General features: G+C 56.2%; 1 protein-coding gene across 6 annotated transcripts in view; it reads right to left on the bottom strand.

The window, feature by feature from the left end:
- Sez6l (seizure related 6 homolog like) overlaps positions 1-21917 on the bottom strand; it is a 161968-nt gene that overhangs the window by 55839 nt on the left and 84212 nt on the right. The window lies entirely within an intron of this gene.

Genomic DNA, 21917 nt, shown 5'->3' with positions numbered 1-21917 from the left:
GGTCCCCCCTCACAGTCTCCATCCCTCCTCTGCTCCCTTCCTGTCCTCCCTTTCCCAAAGATTCAGGGTGGCTCCTGCTGGGACCCAGTTAAGCATCAGGACTGTAGAAACCAAGGCCACAGTGCCAAGGTGTAGTTGGGTATGAGCTGGATGGCCAGGGGCGGTGGACAGGAAAATAGAGACAATCACATTTCTAAACAGTAACAATTAGAGAGAGAGAAGTTTGTGTGTTAACAGGACAGAGAGAGGACAGGGTCTTCACACAGTCTGCCATGTACGGTTGCACATGTTGTCCATCACACAAGGATGCCTGGCTAAGAGGAGGATATGTGAAGACCCACGAAGGCCCAATGTGAAAGAGGACTTGGAAGGGAGCTGGAGGCACAGGTGGAGGGTGATCAGGGACAGCCCTGGTTATGTAGGGAGGCAGGGGCCAGGACCTGGTGGGGTCTTCTTGCTGTGCAACGCTTGTGACTCATTTTATCTATTTTTTTAATACAGTTTTTAGTTGTTGATGGACCTTTATTTTATTCATTTATTTGTATGTGGTGCTGAGACTCGAACCCAGTGCCTCACACATGCGGGGCAAGTGCTCTACCACTGAGCCCCAGCCCCAGCCTTCATGTTTATCTTGAAAGTAAAACCCTCTACAGATGCTCCTCCAACTCTGCTGCATGACATCGTTGCAAATTGAAAACACCGTGAATTGAAAACGTGCTGGGGACATGCGACCTACCCAGCATGGCAGTTTAGCCACGACCAACTACAGGGTAGGGATGGTCCCAACTGTCCATTAGGTGGCGCCCCAGAGCCGCGGCCCCGCCCCCGCCCCGCCCCCGCCCCGCCTCTCAGGGGAAGATGGTACCATATGTTGCCTGTCTGGAAAAAGACCCAGATTCCAAACCCCAGGCACAGTTTCTACTGAAGGCATATTGCTCGTATGGCATCACAGAGTCAAAAAGTCCTGAGGGAGCTGAGCCTGGTGGCGCGCACCTGTCATCCCAGAGGCTCTGGAGGCTGAGGCAGGAGGATCATGAGTTCCAAGGCAGCCTCAGTAACAGTGAGGCCCTAAGCAACTCAGGGAGACTCTGTCTCTAAATAAAATGCAAAGTAGGGCTGGGATGGGGCTCAGGGGTCGAGTGCCCCCGAGTTCAATCCCTGGTACACTCCCTCCCCCAAAATAAAAATTCCCAAGGGAACTTGGGGACTTGGAGAACCACCGAGAGAGGTTATTTAAGGGCCTTCCTGGCCTGAATCCTGCTTGAAAAGAGCTTCGTGGACCCTCCTGGGCCCAGCTCTTCCAGGTGCCGGTCAGCGGCTGCCCCTCTGTGAGCCTCAGTTGTCCTGCCTGTCCAGTGGGGCTGCTCTCCCCTCTCCCCTCAGCACAGGGACAGCGCCTCTCTCGCAGGTGGGCTCCGTCACTGCAGCCACTGTCGCCATTCCTTCCTCTCTCGTCCCCGGCCAGGCCGTGAGGATCCAGATGGAGAGAAATGACACGGTGGGACAGAGGCGCTGGGCCCCAGAGCTGTCCTCCTGGGTTTCCTGCAGAGAGGCACTGGTCAGCGCCGTGGCCGCCCTGGGGGCCCTCAGGGATGTCCTCTGGAGGCGTCTGAGCAGCGGTGGGAAGGTTCACTTGCTCTCACGGAGCTGGCCTCGCAGGCTGGATCCACACAGACGGCCAAGGTTTGCCACCGGCGGCCACAGACGTCCCTGTCGGGGAGCGTGGCTCAGCAGCCGCAGAGGAGAGGGCGTGCGGGGGACAGCGGGGCAGGCCAAGGTCGTGGGGGGCCTGGGGTTCGCCCTTCCCCTGGCCCCGCCCCTTGTGGGGTAGACGCGGGATTTTCCCACTCGACTCGGAGGATTGGAGGGGAAGCGAGTTTGTTCCGAAAGCGGTGGCTTTCACCGAAGGATTGATGGTGACAGTCTCTATAGACTGTGGAGTGAGGAGAGGGTGACCAGACGGAGCTGGTGGAGGTGGCGGGTCGGGACACCCAGCTCTGGCGCCCAGCTGTGGTTGATGCCAACAGCTGGGTGCAGCCAGTCTCCGGGGTCCCCAGGGGTCATCCTGTCCGGGCCACCGCTCACCAGCACAGATGCTCCTGGGTCCCTCTAGGTGTCAAATATGCAGCCTGATGAGCGTGACAGAGGGGCTCATCCTGCTATGACATGGTTTTTGGAACAAACAAGCGGTTGACAATGATTCCCAGAGCCCTTGTTAACCCTGCTCGCTGGGCGAAGTCCCCGCCGGCTGAAGGGCTCTATTGGGTCGTGTGGTCGGCTTCCCAGACAGTGCCCTCCGCCACCAGGGGGCAGGAGGACACAGGGAGGGAGAGCTCGGCAGAGCAAGTCTTGTCACCTGCACATACGGACCCACAGAGAGCAGGACACGCACCTGCCCGCGGCAACAGTGATGTCCGGAGCACTGTCCTGTGCTGGCTGGGTGCCAGGGATGCACAACTGTGTCACCCCCATTACCTCATTCAGCTCTTTCTCAGCCTTGCAAGGGAGAAACCATCACTCCTGCTTTACAGACGAGGCTTTGGGATCCTAAGTGATTTTTTTTTTTTTTTTGGTACCAGGGATGGAACTCAGGGGCCCTCGACCACTGAGCCCCGTCCCCAGCCCTGTTCTGTGTTTTATTGAGAGACAGGGTCTCCCTGAGCTGCTCAGGGCCACGCTGTGGCTGAGGCTGGCTGTGAACTCGTGATCCTCCTGCCTCAGCCTCCTGAGCTGCTGGGATGCAGGTGTGGGCGGCTTCGCCTGGCTCTAAATAAATCCGCAGTCCACCCGGCATTTCTTCCTTGATTTCAGACTGTGCGGCTGGCTCTGTTAGGAAATTCTGGGGTTGCTTGGTATCCTCCTCAGCTTGGACAGCACCTTCTTTGTTCCCTCCCAGACTCTCATTTTGTGGCTCTGGGTTCTAGAGTTTTCTCCAGGATAATCCTGCCTGCCCCCAGCTTCAGACCCACCCAATCTCCGTCTCTAGGAATGAGTCCTAGGGAGCTCAGGTTGCCAAAACCCCTCTGGCAATTAAAAGTTTTTGTTATTTGGAGCTACTCGGGGGAGTCCAATATGATAACTCAATACATGCTAAGATGCGTGATGATCCCATCAGGGTAACTAGCACCTCCCTCTACCTGACCCGTTATCCTTTCTGTGTGTTGGGAACCTCGGGGCTCTCCTTTTTCAGTATTCTGAAATAAATCAGGTGGTCAGCCACCAGACCCCAGTTGCTCTCCTGGGCTGTGGGAGAAATCAAACTGAGTCTTGGTGGTTGTTCTGTTCACTCTGTGCTCATTTCCTGACCCTTCCTAGACTCCAGGGATCACATTCTGTTTTTCCATGAGAACTGCATTTTCAGTTTCCCAGATGGATGAGATCCCATGATGTCTGCCTTTCTGTGCCTGGCTCATTTCACTTAACATGAGGTTCCTCGTTCCAGCTGTGTTGCCTGCAAATGACAGGTCCCTCCCTTTTCCAGGCTGTATAGTACTCCACTGCGTATAAGCACCACGTTTTCCTTATCCGTTCACTTGTCAGTGGACATCTCAGTTGGTTCCATAGTGTGGCTCTTTTGAACAGTGCTGCAAGGGCAGATGCCTCTGTGGTATACTGGTTCTATGTCCTTTGGGTCCGTGCCCAGGAGTGGGAGAGCTGGAGCATATGGTAGTTCCATTTCTCGTGTTCTGAAGAACCTCCATCCGCGGCTCTCCATTATGGCTGCACTGGGCTACATTTCTAGTAGCCACGTAGGAGAGTTGGCTTTTGTCCCCGTCCTGGCCAGCATCTCTCTATTTTTTTGGTGTGTGGTGACAGCCACTCTGACTGGGGTGGGGAGCCACGTCGTGGTGGTTTTGATTTGCGTTGGCCTGACAGGGAGGTGTGGGCAGCTGGGAACCTGGGGTCTGGCTGACTTGCTTCGCGGTCCTCCTTCAGTTTGCCCCGTAGGTGCTCAAGGGTGCAGGCGCCAAGAGCGGGTGTGGGTTTGAGGGATAGGGGTGACTCTGTGTCTCTCCAAGGCCTGTGACCTCCCGTGGTGATCTCAGTCCTCCAAGACCCCAATATCACCAATGGCAGCGGAAGGACATACAGGGGACAGACTTCATCATCACCCCCCCCCAGCCCGGGGTCCCCAGGGTGGTGGCTGTGAGCCAGAGCTAACTGGAAGGACTAGAGAGAGGGACTGCAGCTGGGGACAGTCAGCCTCTTCCCATGAAAGCCTGCCAGTCCAGGGGACTTTGGTGCCCACCACTCTGCCTGTCTCTCTGCCCGGGCATCCCCCGGCCCCTGCAGATCCCACACAAGCGGGACCCTCTTGGGGGCTCAAACGTATAGTCTGCAACCTGTGCAGCTGGCCGAGCTGCTCGCAGGCTGCGCGATGTCGTCTGCATTGGCCCTGGAGCCGGGGATCTGGCAACTCCATAACCCGCTCTCATGGGCTGCTTTTTCCTGGGGGCCCCGTGGCCATTAAGTTAAATTCGGTCCTTTTCCTCAGAGCGATTAAAACCCTCCATCACCGCCTCACCCTTGGCGGCTGCTGCCTTCCCGATGGCGCGCATTCAGGGCTCAGCAGATGCTGTCAGTCACTCGGCGCAGGGGACCCCTTTCTCCTCTGGGGACCCTGGGCGTCTGAGAGATGTGGGGGGACTCAGGGAGACAGACGCAGACCCCAGGCCACCCAGCGCTCGGGACGGGATGGAGTCTTAATGGAGTGCGCGTCCATGTGGCTGTCTCTCCAGGGACCGTCCGCGGCGTCCTGCCGTCCTAGCCGGGAGGGGCGCCCTCCTCTCTCCCCTTTTCTAACTGTGATGGAGGAGGCGGCTCGGTGGATGGGAGGCTCCGCTGTATCAATGGCCGGGAGCCGCCGAGGGGCTGGGAAGGGTGATTTGAAGATGTCATGATTCCGAGCCTCGTTGCCTGGGACCAGTGGTGACCTCGTCCTTCCTCCTGCTTTTGACATTTTTTTTTGTTGTTGTTACAAACCTCGGTGTAATATGCATTTAATACTTTATTTAATGTGAAAAATATATATTAACAAAAAAATTGAGGCTTTTTTTTGGGGTGAGGGGTACCAGGGATTGAACTCAGGGCCCTCGACCACTGAGCCCCGTCCCCAGCCCTATTCTGTGTTTTATTGAGAGACAGGGTCTCCCTGAGCTGCTTAGGGCCTCGCTGTGGCTGAGGCTGGCTTTGAACTTGCGATCCTCCTGCCTCAGCCTCCCCAGCCTCTGGCATGACAGAGCATGTTTGTAGCCTGGCTAAGGGCGGAGGCTGGGTGCTGGCTTCAGCATTGGCTGGTTGAAGGCAGTTTGTGAGGACGGGAGCCCTCTACTCACTGAGTCAGGAGCCCCTTTGGGATGCAATTTCCTGGTAGGGACGGCGGTGATTCTTCCCTCGTAGGACTGTTTACTGAGGCCGTTTTTAGGAGCCAGAACTGGTGGGTGAATCAATGGATGTATTTTTGGGGAAGCGCACTATGAAAATGTGAGTCACTGTTGTAAACATCATCATGAACCCCCACTGTGTAGTTATTTCTGGGAACCTTCAGATTCCGCTGTAAGGACTCGCCGAGCCCGCCCTGGTTGGGGGGTGGGAACACACCCAAGAAGCCAAGGTCACATCTTAAAGACCCAGAGGCTCCCAGAGATCATGGTTCCAGACGACCCAGAGAAGACACTTCAGGTTCAGAGAGGGGGCAGAGCTGCCTAGAGTCACACAGCATGTGAGTACAATAACCAAACGAGGTTGTCTGGGACTTGGAAAACCTCAGCAAAGCACCTCAACACCACAGCACCCCGGGAACTCACGGGCCACCCTGAAGGCCGACAGTTTTATGCCTTCAACATCTGAGCTGGACTGTTTTTCTGGGGACAAATGCAGGCCAGCCAGACCCTGAGCGGCCCCCCTGGCTTGGCCAACCCCCCTCCACCCTCTCCATGTGGCCACCCAAGGCAGCTCCCAGCATGGCCCAGCGCCCACTTGAGGATGGCACCATCTCCTCTGGTGGGGGATCCCTGGCCTGACCACGGAGACCCAGGGCCGTCCCCAGCCCTGAAGATCTTCCTTCCTGATTCCAGAGCTGGTGGCCCCGCTGGGCTCAGTCGCTGGACTTTACAGCATTGGAGCAAGTCCTGGCTGAGTCCTCGATTTAAAGATAAGGAAGCTGGATTGAGGGACACTAAAGTCCCCTCATTCCACTTGTGTCATTTCACCCACCCTCCACCCACCCACCCACTCGCTTGCCATCCGCTCGTCCGCCAGTCCTTACTCTGTGCCAGTCTCAGGCCGCGGGCACCCCAGGTCTACCTGGGCCATGAACAGACAGAGCTGGTGGACACTGCTCTGGCTTCGTGGAGCCAATGCAGATGGGGTCACCTTCTTAACCCAGCCCTGTGGGAACAGGGACCCCCAGGTGATCTGGGTGCTGATCTCCTGGGCTCTCCGGGATGAGGAGCAGCGGGGGCGGCTGGGACGGGGTCTCACCTGTGGGCTAGCCGGGCCTCCACCTGCAGCCCCATGCTCGCAGTCCTGGCCTCCTGAGGTGACCTGCACTCCACCAGGACAGTCCCGTTTATGGTCTCACTCTGATCCCAGGCAATCCTGAGGTGGGCATTTTGCTCCCCCATTTTATAGATAAAAAAAAAATCCAGGCTCAGAGAGGGGAGGTGACTTGTGGAAGGTCACAGAGCAGACTGGGCTGGAGTCAGACCCTCTCCGACCTGTTTCTGAGGCTCTTTCACTTTCTCTGCATCCTCAAATATTTTTTTCCCCAGAAAATAGCTTATTAAAAAAAAAAGCAAGAATACCCAAAAAGTAGAAAATTGAAAGGCTTCCCCCACTGCCCTGTGCATCCACCTGCCCTCCAGGGACACCCGGATGGAAGGGTCTTGTCGCGTCTCTGAAGCAATGCACTGCAATGACGATGACGATGGTGTCACACCTTCTTGGTGCCACAGCCCCCAGGAGCCTGGGGCTGGCTCGGGACGGCTCCTGTTCTAGACGCAGCTCTTGCTGACGGCCAGTGACATGTCCCTCCCGGGGACCCGGGGACCCAGCTGTCCTCGTCTGCACCATGGGCTGCCCCAGCCGGGTCTGCGAGGCTCACTACGTGGAGCCGGGCCTCCCGCGCAGCCTGGGAACTCGCCAGCGCTGCAGCCCACCACTCCACCAGAGCTCAGGAAGCTCTGCCGCTGACGGAGGAGAGAATCCAGAACCATCCGCCATCCAGAGAGCTCGAGACTGGCGCAGGAAGGCCCGTGTAGGAACACCTGCTCGAGAAGTGCCGCGCCAGGAATAATTATGCCGCCCCCACCTGCACTTGAGCTTTTCCTCCTGGAATTAACTGTATTTCTAATTTAGTGTTCAGCACTCTCATTTATTACATGCACTTAATTATTGTTGTTGTTTATGGTCTGCATTTATGTATTAGGGAGATCAAGATCTCTGAACTTTATATGGCATGGCATGTTTTAAGACTTTATATAAATACTACCAGACCCTGTGAATTTTCCTGAAAACTACTTTTTTATTTTTTATTTTTTTGGCTTGGCATTCTGTGGGATTCACCCATGTTGTTAAGGGTTACTGTGGACCCATTTTCTCTGCTGTATAGTATTCCATTACATTAGTGTTCTGCTACCGACTCTTTGCCTAGACTCCAGCATGGGGACCTTTTCATGTTCACACTCAGATGATCACTTCATTCTTTTAAAAGGCTCCATTAAAATATCAACATGTGTGTTACCAAACCAGTCTCCTGTTGACTAGTATCTGAGTTGTTGTCCTGGCCTTCATCTCTCTCCGTACAACACAGAAATCAGTGCATATTGTCCCTAAATCTGTCCAGGTGATTTCTGCAGGCGATGCCCCTACCTGTTGCATTCCCCAGCTGGGAAATTTACATATTTAAAAGTTTGATTGATGTTGAAAAATTGAAAAATCACCTTGCCGAGTGACCTGAGGCTGTTGACCGTCCATCCGCCATTTAGGTGACAGTGAGGCTCCCTCCAGCTTTGTCCCTCTGAGCACTGCTCTTGGTGACTCTGAAGTAGACCAGCTAACTTGGAGTCTGGGGCAGCTGGGTGTCGCATGGTGCCACACTGACCCTGAGGTGGCCTCTGGCTCTCTCCGTAGCCGCTTCCCACGGGGCCCCACATTTTGTCCCAACCCGTCTCCCACCTCACTCCAGCTTTGCTCGAGAGCAGCCAGGGACCCCGGTCCAGCCTCTTCTGGGGTGTGTTAGGCCACCCACGGGGCAGAGCGGGTGCAGAGCCCGGGCCGGGGTCCCTGTGCAGGGGGTGCAGGAACCCACGTCCTCAGAGCCAGAGAGGCTCCAGAAATGGCGGTTTCTAGGCTCCACGTGGGTGTGTCCCCAAGCAGAGAGACGTGTATGGTTGTTGACATCTGCTCAGATGGCACAGAATGTCACCATAGAAAGCGCTGATCGCAGAGGCCTGAACCTAGAGGAGCTGACGCCGTCTGTGGGGACCAGGAGAAGACGGCAGGGTCGCACCCCGGACAGCTGCCTGCAGGGCCCAGGGCCACCGGCCACAGGGACAGCCTGGCAGGAGCTTGACAAGGACAGTCTTTCTCCCCTCGACTCAGAGGTCCCCACCGGGACACTAGTGCCACAGAGAAACCTGTTTCCAGGTGCAAAACTTCAAGGGCAAAAGGTGGAGCCCGGCCGTGCTGCAGGAGCAGGAGGAGACCCGGATCCAGGCCAAGTCACCGCCAGCAAGAGGCAGCCCTTATGGACCCCCAGGGGACAGCCGCGCCGCTGCAGGAAGAGCGGAGGCCCTCTGGGGACTGAGGGGGGCCACGGCCAAGGCTCCTAGAGCAAGGCGCAGGGGGATCCCAGGGAGACCCACCCACAGAGCAGAGAGGGCAGCCGAGGCCCAGGGCCCAGGGGGTTGATGAAAGGCCAGGAAGGAGGACAGGAGACCCGCCCTGCACCAGGGTGAGCGCCTTGCTACCGCCAGCCACAGTGAATTTCCTACTGCAAACTGCTAATAGAGTTGACCTCCTCACTACAGAGTGACGGGCGCCTTGTGGGCTGGACTTCGCCACTCCACAGCACAGGCACGTTTCCACACGGTGCTGCACGTGGTCCACACACACAGGTCTGATGAGTTAAAAATGCATACGTTAAGGGGAAACTGACAGGAAGCGGGAGTGACACCGATTCCTAAGAGCCCGTGAATACACAGCATCAAATCCCGCCACGGTGTGCCACTAGAATGCACCAGTGAAAGCTCAACCAGCCAGGGCCAGTGGCGCCCGCCTGTCATCCCAGCGGCTCTGGAGGCTGAGGCAGGAGGACTGAGTTCAAAGCCAGCCTCGGCCACAGCGAGGCCCTAAGCAGCTCAGTGAGACCCTGTCTCTAAATAAAACACAGAACAGGGCTGGGGACGGGGCTCAGGGGCCGAGTGCCCCTGAGTTTAGTCCCCAGTACCTCCCCAATTTTTTTTTGGAAAAAGTATATTTATAAAATGTATTAAATTAAAAAGTATATTTTAAAAAACCTAGGCTTCACTCGGTTTCTGCCACATATCCCTCTAGCTGCAGGAAGAAGGGAGGCTTGGAGCTGCACTGTGAGGGAGGGGTGTCTGTAGGGTGGGGGTGGGGGGAGGGTGCTGACTGAGGAATGATGGATCCAGAGCAGGGGGAAAACATCTGCCTTTTTTTTCTTAAAAGAATATTTAAGGGCTAGGGCTGGGGCTCAGGGGCAGAGCACTTGCCTAGCACGTGTGAGGCCCTGGGCTTCGATCCTCGGCACCACATAAAATAAATAAATAAACAGAACAAAGGTGTCGTGTCCAACTACCACTAAAAAATAAATATCAAAAAAATTTAAAAGCAAGAATAATGTTCAGAATGTTACTGTTCATGAAGAGCCCAGGAGAGAGGATATTTGAATTTGCTTTCTATGTATATAAAGAAACATGGAGAGAAGACACTGGAAATGAATCTTGCTGGGAACAAGGAGGAGAATCCCACCGTAGACCTTCTCATATGCACACACGTGTCGGTGCACCCATGTCCACGTGTACAGCTACCTGGGCGTGTACGGCTGTGTGCCGGACGGGGCATCAGTCAACAAGGGACCACGCACATGGCGATGGCTGGAGTAGCTCGCCCAGGTGTGCAGCATCTAGGTGTGAACAGGTGCACTCTGTGGTGCTCACACAGCAATCACACCACCCAGCAGTGCGTGCCTCAGCCCCATGGTTTAGGGATGCAGCGCTCTATGTGCAGCGTGTATCTATCCCCATGGAAAGAGACGATGTAACAACCACTCTGGAGAGCAGAGTGGAGATTCCTCAGAAAGCTTGGAATGGAACCTCCATCTGACCCAGCTATCCCACTCCTCAGTCTATACTCAAAGGGCTTAAAACCAGTGCACTACAGGGACACAGCCACATCAATGTTTATAGCTGCACAATTCACATTAGCTGAACTGTGGAGCCAACCTAGATGCCCTTCAGTAGATGAATGGATAAAGAAATGTGGTGTATATACACAATGGAATATTACTCAGCCTTAAAGAAGGATGAAATTGTGTCATTTGTAGGTAAATGAATGGAACTGGAAATGATCATGCTGAGTGAAATAAGCCAATCCCCAAATACAAAAACGCCAAATGTTCCCTCTGATACGTGGATGCTGACTCACAATCGGGGGAGAGGGGAGAATCAAAGTCCATCGGATCAAACAAAGAGGGATGAAGGGGAGTGAGGGGGATGGGAAGGGGAAAGACAGTGGAAAGACCTGGACACGACCCTCCACGTTCCCGTGTGAACACGCGACAGTGAGACCACCTCATGCACAGCCACAGAACGGGGAGTCACCCTCCTCCGTGTCTGTAGACAGGTCAAAACCCAGCCTGCTCTCAGGTAGAACTCAGAAGAACGAACGCACCATGTTTAAAAGCCACGCGGCCAAGGACAGACCCCAGGAGAGGTCAGCAGGCTGGCGCCCACCGAGTTCCGTGTGAGGGAATGGCCCGCGGGTGGTCGCGGCTGTCCTGTGTGGGAAGGGACAGCTGAGCAAGGCCCAGGGTCACCCCTGCGGAGCCGGCCTGAGGTCCGGGGTGGAGAGCGGCACCGTCACAGGGCACCGCGCGAGGTGGCTTCATTATCCGCGTGCTCTTTGGGACAATGATGGAAATGAAGACCTCACTTCTTCAGGTTTTCACCCACTTCAGAGAGGGCAAATCTGCTCCTGCCCAGCGGGGCGTCCCCGAGAGCCCTTGTCTTCCACTCCACCCCTCCGTCCCTCTCGCTGAGGGATAGGGGACGGAGGTGGGAGTCCCTGGTCTCCCCTGGACGCTGTTCCTGGGGAAGAGCCATTGACTGGCGAACTCTCCTGCCCTCCTCCGTGCGCCTCTCATGGCCCCTCCACTTGTGCCTGGGGACCCAGGTCACAGTGGCTTAGGATGCACAGCCAGGTGTCCGAAGCTGATCCTCCTGGACCCTTGTGCCTACTCTGTTTGAAACCACGGGCGAGGACCTGCGAGGTGAGCTGTGGCCGCCCCTTTTCCCAGTCTGGCTATTTCAGAGGCCAGAGGTCTTGAGAGTGCCTTCTACGTGGGCCTCAGGGCCTTTGCACAGGCAAAGTGCAGGTCACCTGGACTGCACTCAGCACATCCGGCTCTTCCAGACACTGTCCTGGCTTTAGGTTGCAATGAATGGCCTCGGGTGGCCCCGTACCTTTGGCAGGACAGATGGGAACCTTCAGGTGGGACATTACGCACAGCAGCTTTCTCACCAGGTCCCCTGCCTAACCCCCAAACAAGACCTATACCAGATGAGCTCCTGAACATGGTCAAAAGTCAGATTTTATGTTTTCAGCAGAGGGGGAACAACCCATCCGAGGTGGGAGGGGTAGTTCTTTTAAGACACAAATCAGATCATGGAACCTCTTTCCTTCAATCTACCAGTGGTTTTCCCCAACACTGAGAACAAGATCAAAATACCCCAGGGACTACACAGCCTACTTGGTGGCTTTGGACGTCCCTCTCCAACACCTCTTATCCTCCTGCCCTTTGCTACAGTGTGGCCACTTCTTCTGCTGCTCAAACTTTCCAAAACATGCTGCACCCCAGGGCCTTTGCACACCCTGCTCCCCCTTGTCCAGGACCCTCCTGCTTCACACCTGTGCTTCAGGTCTGCACTCACCTCTTCCAAGACCCTCCTCCCCACTTTCTGTCTCATTCCCTTCAGAGGCCTGACCGCAGTCGGAATGGGCCCCGGGGATCTGTTTCCTGACTGTCTCCCCACGATGGTCCACACCAGGCGGCACCCCCACTCAGGACCACATGCATCCCGTGCGCAGGACGCCTGGGACTCCGGAAGCTTGCTGGGACCCTCAAGACGCCCTGGGCTGTGGTCCTGCACGCTGAGCTGTGGGCTGGCCGCTCTCTGAAACCCAAGTGCAGGAGGAACCGGGTGCAAAATAAGGTTTACCAACTTGGCTGCCTCTGCCCTCTGTTCTGTCCCCTCCCAGGAGCACCCATGCCGCTCCCCAGGAGCCATCCTCACGGTGGTAAGGCCCACCCGCAGACAGAGGTGCAGGGTCCTGGCCCACTTGGTGGGAGGAGGACGAGACCATGGTGGTCATTTTACAAGGGGTCAGAGAGCCTGGGTCCCCCAGGGAGGAGCAAGGGGAGCGAGCCTGGGCCTCCGTGTGCCCCCTCTGTAATGGAATCACAAGATGAATCCTGAAGAGGAATGACCACGCAGTGCCTCCCGACCCCGAGTCCATCAAGCAGGGTCAGCGCATACTTGGAAAAGCCCAGCATCTGTGCTGAACATGAGCCCCGAGGGCCTGCCACAGTGTAACAGCTGCTGACAGCCCTGTCCCATCCGAGTGGCCACTATAAGTCGCCTAGAGACGAGTTAAAGTCCAGGGAGGACCGGGCAGTGCTGAGCCAGCTTATAAGAGGGGCTTGAGCTTCCCGGATGGTCGTGTTTGGTGAGAGTCCTGAACTGTCCCCCGAGGACAGCGCGGGTGCATCCAGAGTCACCAGACCAAGGACTCACGGGGCAGACCGGGGTGTCCACCCTCGAGCACCCCAAATAAAGACTTGACTCTTGACTGTGGCTCTTGAAGGCCACCTCTTTTTTTGGGGGGGGGCGGATACCAGGGATTGAACCCAGGGGCCCTCACCCACTGAGCCCCACCCCAGCCCTGTTCTGTGTTTTATTTAGAGACAGGGCCTCACTGAGCTGCTTAGGGCCTCGCTGTGGCTGAGGCTGGCTTTGGACTCTCGATCCTCCTGCCTCAGCCTCCTGAGCCACTGGGATGACAGGCGTGGGCCACTGTTACCTTTGGTCCTTGCCGTGTGCTGCCCAATGAGACTTTCTGAAGCTACCTGGGGGGCCTTGGCCATGTTGGGTAGTCGGTGCTGACAATGTGATTTATGGCAGAGGCCTGGTTTCTAAAGGTGCTGCCGACCAAGGTTGGCCACCCAGGAGGTCCACCGTGCCTGTGTGCAAACCCTCAGTGAAAACCCTGGGCACCGGGGGCAGGCGGGCCTCCTTGGTTGGCAGGACCCATGTGGCCACGGCTTCACTGATGGGAGAGGCTGGTGCTGTGCAGGACTCCCTGGGAGAGGAGAACGGAGCTTGCCCTGGACCCTCTGGCCATCCTCCTGCACACCTCTGCCCAGGGCTATTTCAGACCCTGACCCCAGGTCTGATGGCTTCTGAGTTCTGTGAGTCCTTCTAGCAAATCACTGCACCCGAGGGTGACTCAGGGATCGCCGGTCCCCAATAACCAGCAAACTCTGGGAACACCTGGACTGGGTCAGCTGTGGGGTCAGGAGGCACCCGGGACCATGACCATGGGCATGAAGAATGTTAACAGAGAGACGTGCTGACTGTGAGCCAGGTCCCGTGGTCAACGCTGCTACACGAGGTTTCCTCCCCTGTCACCCCAATGTGAGGCAGGGGACAGAAACGCTCCCACTTTACAGAGGAGGAGACTGAGGCTTAGAGGAGTTAAGTCGCCAGCCCAACACAACCAGTCGTTGGCAGGGCTGGGATTAAACATGATTGCAAAGCGCTGGGCACGACGTCCACTAACGTCCCTTCCAGAACTGGCGGCTCTCGGGCAGAGATTTTAAGGGGAGATTTCTCTTTGGGGGCAAAGAAGGCCGGGACGGGACTGGGTAGCTCCAGCTGTTCCCGTTTCTCCCCTGCTGTCTCAGGTGACTTCGTCTCTGCCTGGCCAGCACCTGGGGACTTCTAGGTCAACTACAGGAAGATCTCAGCCCCAAGCAGGAGAGCGCGCCCTGCGTCTCTCCGCTCTATTCACCGCATCCCTCTGCTCCCCACCCCCACCGGGTCTTGCCCCTCCTGTCCCCTCACCCCGCCTCCAGCCCCATCCCGTCTCATCAGGTCCATCCCAACCCACCCCGTCCGCACGCACTGGGCATCCGCTCTGCCAGGGGGACCCGGCGCTCTCCCGGCTGGACCCGCGGGCGCACGCTGGGGCGCGCGAGCACCTTCTCCGGAGCCTCCATTCTGACTCCCGGGCCTTGGAGTCCAGCCAGCCTCTGCCCAGCGCGAATGAGCTCCCGCAGCCAAGGGGGCCAAGGGCGCACACAGCAGCCCTTCTCTCCCACCCTGCAGCGCAGGTGCTGGGGGCGGTCCGGGACGCGCGGAAGGGGAGCCTGTGACCGTCACCAGGCCAGCCGCCTCTGCAGGGCCTCACAGAGAGCCTCAGTGCCCCGGCGCCCACCCCGCCCCCTCCGTGGGCACTGTGCCCGCACTTGGTGGCGCTGGGCCATCCGCGTGGGGCCGGGAAGGCTAGGCCCTTATTCACTCAGGTGCCAGCCCTGCCAGGGTTGGCTCCGCGCACGTGGTCTGTGCCCCAGGGAAGGGAGGATGGGGCAGAGAGGGGGCAGGACCAACGATTAGTACCTGGAGCGTCCTTCCATTCATACATATGTATTTATCACGGTGGCCCTGGGTGCGGCTCTTTGAACCTTGGGTTGTGCTAAGTGTTCTACTTGCATTGTCTTATTTAGTCCTGGGAACAAGTCTGTGGTGTGGGGACAGCTGCATTCACCATTCTGCAGATGAGGAAACTGAGGTTCAGAGAGGGAAATTCACTTGCCTGAGAACACACTGGGAGGGGCTGGGGGAGCTGGGATTCAAACCCAGGTCGGTCTGATGTAGGACCCTCGATGATGAGCTCTTTCTTAGGTGCTGTTCAGAGTACTCTAAATACATTATTTTATTCTCACCATGGCGATTCAGTCTTCCACTTGCTCACTCATGCACACCCTCAGATGGTCATTCAACAAACATTCCTGGAGAATCTGACGGCCGCTGGGCACTTTGCTCAGCAATGTGGAAGAGGGTGCCGGAAACAGTTCCCGTTTCAGGCTGGGAGTGGAGGTGGTGAGATGAAGGTGAGCCAGCCCCAGGGCCCCTGCCCTTCCCTTTCTAGGGCACCCCACACCTGCATGAGGCGGTGGAACCCTGCGGGATCCTGCCCTCAGGTGAGTCCCTGGCCGCTGCCCCCACAGCCTGGGTTTCCACTTGGTGTGAGTGAAACAGATGCATCTTGGGCCCGTGACCACACGAGCCTGGAGTTTGGGCGTCCAACACCCGCGACAGAGACAACCAGGGAGACCATTCAGAGCGTCTTGGTCCTGAACGTATCTTTAATGTTTTCCATGGACATTGACTGAAGCCAACGTGCACCTGAGCGTCCGCCTCGCTGTAAGAGTGGAGTTTGAGGAACAGCCTCCAGCTGCCCACCTGGGTCACTAGCAGATCAGATGGAGAGGCCAGCCACTGGCAGCACACAGCTAGGCCAGTGCTCTGCCACGGAGCCACCACCCCAGCCCCCTGGCCACGTCTCCACGCCGGTCCGTTTGCCTCGGGTGGCTCAACAAGGAACCGCGTGTCATTTTCGTGGCACTTATTCATGCAGGGAGCACGGTCCTGTCCGTCGCCCTGTGTGACCCCACTGTAAAATCCTTGCAGAAGAGGAGCTGTTCCCCCATCCTGTGGAGGGGTAAACTGAGGCCCAGAGAGGGAAAGGGTCCTGCCAAGGCTTCGCACCCAGTCAACGAACCCGTCGCCATTTCTTCCGAACCCCCCTCTAAGCTCTCCTTGCCCTCCAGGGTTTTCTGAGGGTCGGGCTTCTCCCCTGGGGGTGGCTTTGCCACCAGGGGACCTGGGGCAGGGGCATCTAGTGGGCAGAGGCCAAGGATGCTGCTTCTCGTCCTGCAACGCACAGGACAAGCTCCCAGCCAGGGCTGACCTCCCTGCTCCTCCCGTGGATCCCTTTCTACGCCCATCGGCGGGCGCACAAGCAGCCTGTGGTGGGACTCCAGGAGGGGACCCTCTGGCTACTGAAGGGAGAGGGATCGTCATGCAGAAGGGCTGACACCCAGGCCGGCTAAGGAAGGGCGCTTAGTCACTGAGTGACCCTGACCAAGCTGGCCCTCTTGAGGGAGCCTCAGTGGCCCCTAGGACACAGAGGGGCGGGGGACCAGGCCCCCAGGACTCCTCCTACTGCTCTAAGCCGTGCTGGGGTCTAGCTCCAGCGAGTGTCTGTGCGCAGGGTGACCTCCTTTGGAAGGGGAGGCTGGTCGGAGAGGCTGGCGCCAAGTGAGACAGTCATGGAGCCCGTGGCCAGCCCGCCTCCGGCCGCACCGGCCAGTGTTTGCTCCTGGGATGGAGGAGCTCCCAAGGCAGAGGAGGCTTTGGAAGGAAATTGATGGGAATGTGGTTGGTGGCCTGGGCCGCACACCACAGGCATGAAGTGCCCTGAAAGGAGTCCGTTGGTCCCCGCGGAAGCAACACGGCCTTGTCTGCTCAGACCCACGTGCGATTTCACCAGCAACCCCCAAGTTCACTGTTCTGTGCACAGTTGGGAAGGATGACACCCAAACAAGCTGTAGACACTTTATCCTCGTCTCAGACGATGGCAGTGCCCTGACAACTCAGGAGGCGCTGACCTACAGATGGCAGTTCAAGATCTTTTATTTATTTTGATCCTGAGGATTGAACTCGGGGGCCCTCGACCCCTGAGCCCCAGCCCCAGCCCTATTTTGTGTTTAGAGACAGGGTCTCACTGAGTTGCTTAGGGCCTTGCTGTGGCTGAGGCTGGCTTTGAACTCTATCCTCCTGCCTCAGCCTCCCGAGCTGCTGGGATGACAGGGGTGGGCACTGCACTCGGCTGGAAGTTCAAGATCTTGAGCCTAGCATTTGTGAGGGTCCTCACAGAGGGGTCTTTGTCTCCATTTCCAACACCAAGTCCCACCTTCCTGTACTAACTTTACAGCTGTGTCCAACCCCTTGTCCCTTTCCAAATTTCATATTTTAGAAAGCAGGTAGGAAAAAACCCCACTGGTTCCAGCCACACTCAGAGTCACAGAATCCACTGAAAAATGTCCCCCCCATCCCCCCGCACCATTTCCTAATAGTGAGAGTTAAGAGAGTTTACCACTCTGACCGCAGTCTCTTCATCTGTGAAATGGGTAGGAGCAGCCCCTTGAGGGCAATCATGAGAATCACAATGGCAGATCCACAGACAGAACACAGTACACAGATGACACTCGGTGAGCATCAGCTCTGGGGTCACTTCTGTCAACATGACCTTGAACATGCCCTTCCCTTGGCTGCAGCCCCTTCTCTCTCATGGGTCATTGGGGAACCTCCAGCTCACCCTAAATGCCTCGGCCCTGACATCCTCTCTCTGCAGACACCATCACGACCCCTGGGGAGAGCTCTTCTGCAACGTGCCCGCAGCCCCGACCGGCCACTCATTCACCATCCTGGCAATGGCCGAGATTTGGATGGAGCCCCTCCCTCCGGCCCGCCCCTCTTCCAGTGGTGGCCACAGCGGAGACGGGGCTGACTGACTCAGTCTCTGCCCCGAGCCTAGAGGGAAAGCCAGGCATGAAACAAACACTGTCACAAATAATGGAGTTGTGGCCAGCAGGGCAGCCACGAGGACACTGTGGGGGCCCTGTGGTCTCTGTGCTCTAGGAGGCTGCTTTTTAATAACTGTTTCCAGGCACAAGGTCCTCCCTGGCCTGGGAGCTCTTTCGGGGAGCAGGAGTAAGTACCTGCCCCGTGGAAGGGCCATCGAGATGTTGACTGCATCAGGAGGGGGCCCTGCGGCAGCTGGGCTGGGGCTGACCCTCCTCCCCCGCCTCCTGAGCCAGCCACACCAGCCAGGTAATGGGACATTAAAGACAGCGCCTACCACCCACAGCCCTCCTTAAGGAAGAGAGAGAATGACCTGGTTTATTCTATTTGAAGAACTCAGAGTTCCCAGCACCCCGGGTGCCTCTCGGAGCTCCATTTTTATATCTTAAGGAAAAATAATAAACCGGGTTAGCTCTGGAGAAGATGAATTGGAACCGAGGCCGGCTAATGGGCGGTCTGCATCTCTCCGAGGTGCTTTCCTTGCCGGTTCCGGCGAGAGGGAGAGAGAAAGAGACACCATTCTTCAAATAGCTCTTCTCTTTTTGAGGAATATGTAATCGTCTCAATTAAAACACAGACCAGAATACTTAATGGCATGGAAATTGATTTTGATGCTATTTAAATAATCTGCCCCTAGAGAAGACGGGTACTGTTTGGCCTAATTTGGTGGAAGCATTCATTTCCTTCCCAGCCCAGAACTTGCCCACACAAGTGTCTGTCCAGGCAGGGCGGATCCGGGTGCGTATGAGGCAGAGCTCGAGCTCAGGGGCCCCAGGCCGGGAAGCTGTGCGCAGGGCGACTCGAGGGCTCTTGTCTGAGCAGCACCATCTCCATCTCCTCCCACGGGGGTGTCTGCAGGAGGACCAGCCTCAGGGAGCGCGTGCGGGACCCTGAAGTGCTGTCCACGATGTCATCGAGAGTGGGGGACAGACAGAGGAAGGGTCGGCAGCAGGTGGTCCTGCCCGTAAGCTTCCTCCACCCCTCAACACAGCCAGTGCAACAGGAGTGCACCTCGACCTGTGAGATTTGGTGCATTGTGGCTGTCTCCAAGTTTTCCTTCTTGGAATAGGATAGGAGGAAGGGAGGGAGGGACGCTGTCTCATCGCCTGGCAGCCACTGTCCTGGGTTCGCAGCTACTCCATGGACATCCTAAACTTCACATCCCTGTCCTTCCCCTTTCCTTTGGACCACAGAAAGTCCAGGGATTTAAAGTAGGAACTGGCCAACAACATCCCACGGCTCACATTTGGCCCTCCACTTGGTTTTGTAAATAAAGCTTTATTGGGACACAGCTATGCATTTTTTTTTCTTTTAGGTATTGTCTCTGGCTGCTTCCCGGCTACAAGGATGGAGTTCAATAGTCGCCTCAGAGACTGAATAACCCTCCAAGCCTCAAATATTTACTATCTGACTCTTTAGAGAAAAGTCTACCAACCTGAAGTTTGATGTATCATGCAGTGACTATTTTCATAGGTTAAAAGGAGAAAAAGGTCATGTAGGTAATTTCATCTGGCTCATTCTAATGCCCTATTTTGGTGTTAAACCTTAGAGGACGTGCAGCCTGTTTTGTCCATCTTCTTCATTTGTATCTGTATACAAATAACCAGAACTGAAGTTCAGAGAGGTTAGTTGGCTTGCACAATGTCACACAGCCGAAGAGCAAAAAGAACAAGACACCAGCCCAAGGGCCTGAGTCCAACGTAACTCTTCTTGCTTCTGGTGCTTCCTTCCCACCAACTTGGGTGGAGTCTGTGCTCTGCTGTCCTCTTCCATGCCCTGGAGGGCATCAGATATTAACTCCACCCCTGCAGTGCCTGCCCTAGCAAATGCATCTCAGCTGGCCAAGAATCCAAAATTGGAACGACCCTGGGTTTATTCTTTGTGTTCCTCGCGGTCCATTTTGTGATTAGAATTCTTGTCCTGGGAGAGAGCCAACAGCGGTCCACGTGGAAGGGTTCGGAGGTGCCGCCAGGGCCGCGGGGGCAGATTTAAACCTGGGGGCAGAGGTGACCTGACCAGATTACAAAGACCCTTCTGCTCTCAGGCTGGAACTTGGACAGTGGGAGAGCCGGGAACTCAGAGAGGAGTCCAGGGGAGAGACGACAAAGCCATGGGTCTCCAGGGGAATGAAATGTAGGACAGATTGGTTTGGAGTCGCGAAGTCCCGGGGCTGGGCTGGGTGTGGAGGGGTGGGGGAGGGGCCGGGCTGACCCCCAGGCCTCTGCAGGAGGGGGGGCGGCTATTTCAGACGGTGGTTGGGGAGGTTGAGAGAGACGTTGTGCAGAGCTGACCCGTCCCTGAGTGTCCTCGATGCATAGTTGAAGAAGATAAAAGGGACCAGCGACCGTACAGCAGCAGGATGGGGACAAGGTGGCGTCTGGAGTCAGGCTCCAGTGCAAACCCACAGGTCTCTACTCACTCTCCATGTGACCTCGAGTACCTTATATCATGTATCTGAGTCGTGGTGACACGGAGACAGGGGTGAGGGGGCAATGCCTTTAATCCTCACTGCACCTGGACAGGTAGGGGCTACTACCAGCCTTGTCTTACAGATGAAGATAACAAGGATCAGAGAGGGGCACACACTTGCCTCAAGTCACACAGTAAGCAGTGGAGCAAGATCTGCAATCGAATTGTGGACCCTGAAGTAGTTATATTATCAAGGTAATAACATCAGCCTCCAATGTAGTTGTGGGGATGAGACTGAGAGAAGGGCTACATCATGTGGCATCCAGCACCCAGGAGACCATGGGCAGCATGGGAGTGCTGGCTGGCACCCGGAGTTCTTGCCATAGGAGTTTAGGGGAGCCAGAAGACGGTGCCCAGGGAGGCTTCCTGGAGGAGACGACATTAGCGAAACAGAGAGTCATCAGTGTAGCAGGGCAAGATGGTGGGAAGAAGGGTAAAGGGACGTGGCCACTCAGTTTTGAGCTGGTTGCGTCACCTTGAGTTGGATTTGCATTGAGATTCTGGTGACCTCATGCTGGACTCTCCCTGGGGACTGACAAATACCTTGAGCTCCGTGTCTTGGACTTGGAGCATCAACCCGCCCATGTTGGTCCTCCTGGGGACGAGTGGCAGCTCCTTCCTCAGGTTTCAGGCTCTCTGCTTGAAGGCCACCTTCACAGATTTCTAGACTATCTCAGCCCCGGTCCCATGTTCCCTGAGTGCTCTGACCCCTGGTTACTCGTTCAGCCTCCACCTCTGTCTTTCTGACCAGGGAGGAAGCTTCAGAGTGGCTTGGTATCTGTGTGTACCTAACTAGTGGCCGCAGCTCTGAAGTCCGTGCATAGAAGAGGCTGAAGAAACACTTGAAGAAATGGATGGATGGATGGATGGATGAGTGTTTTGGATTGCATCCTGGTTCCCTGCCACATCCGGCTCAGTGTCTCCCCCTCCATCCCTGGGTATATCTGCAGATCCACAGGAGGAGAGATGTGGTTGGGTCTCACACCTACCACACACGTTCTGCCAAGAAGGATCTCAAATTCCCATTAAAAAAAAGATCTTGAACTTCCATCTGTAGGTCAGTGCCTCCTGAGTTCCATATGTCCCCCCTTCTACCCCTTGTCACCAGATTATTGCTCTCAGAATTCCTCTCTTAGGTAGTACAACTGGAGACAAAACCCAGATGATTTGACGAGGTTTTCGAGAACCTCTGGAGCTGAGTTGGACACACCTCTCCAATCGTATTTCCCTCCAATTCCTGAGCATCCTGGACCACTCTTCCTCACCTCTAGGACACACACTTGACTGAAATCCACTGTTCTCTGTGTTGGTCCTCTGACAAATGGCACTTTTTCCTCAAAGCCATTTCCAGTCACCCCAATCCAGGCTGATGTCTCTGAAATGCCCTATCTCTGAAAGACCACTCTCCTTCAGGTCTGACCCACCCTCTCTGTTGCTATACCTGTGTCTGCACCATCTTTGCAACTATATTCTTTGAATGGAGAGACATCACCA

This window comes from Ictidomys tridecemlineatus, chromosome 2 (assembly GCF_052094955.1).
Source record: "Ictidomys tridecemlineatus isolate mIctTri1 chromosome 2, mIctTri1.hap1, whole genome shotgun sequence".
Classification (NCBI taxonomy): domain Eukaryota; kingdom Metazoa; phylum Chordata; class Mammalia; order Rodentia; family Sciuridae; genus Ictidomys; species Ictidomys tridecemlineatus.
The sequence above is the reverse complement of the archived record's forward strand: the minus strand, read 5'-3'. Positions and strand labels throughout refer to the sequence as shown.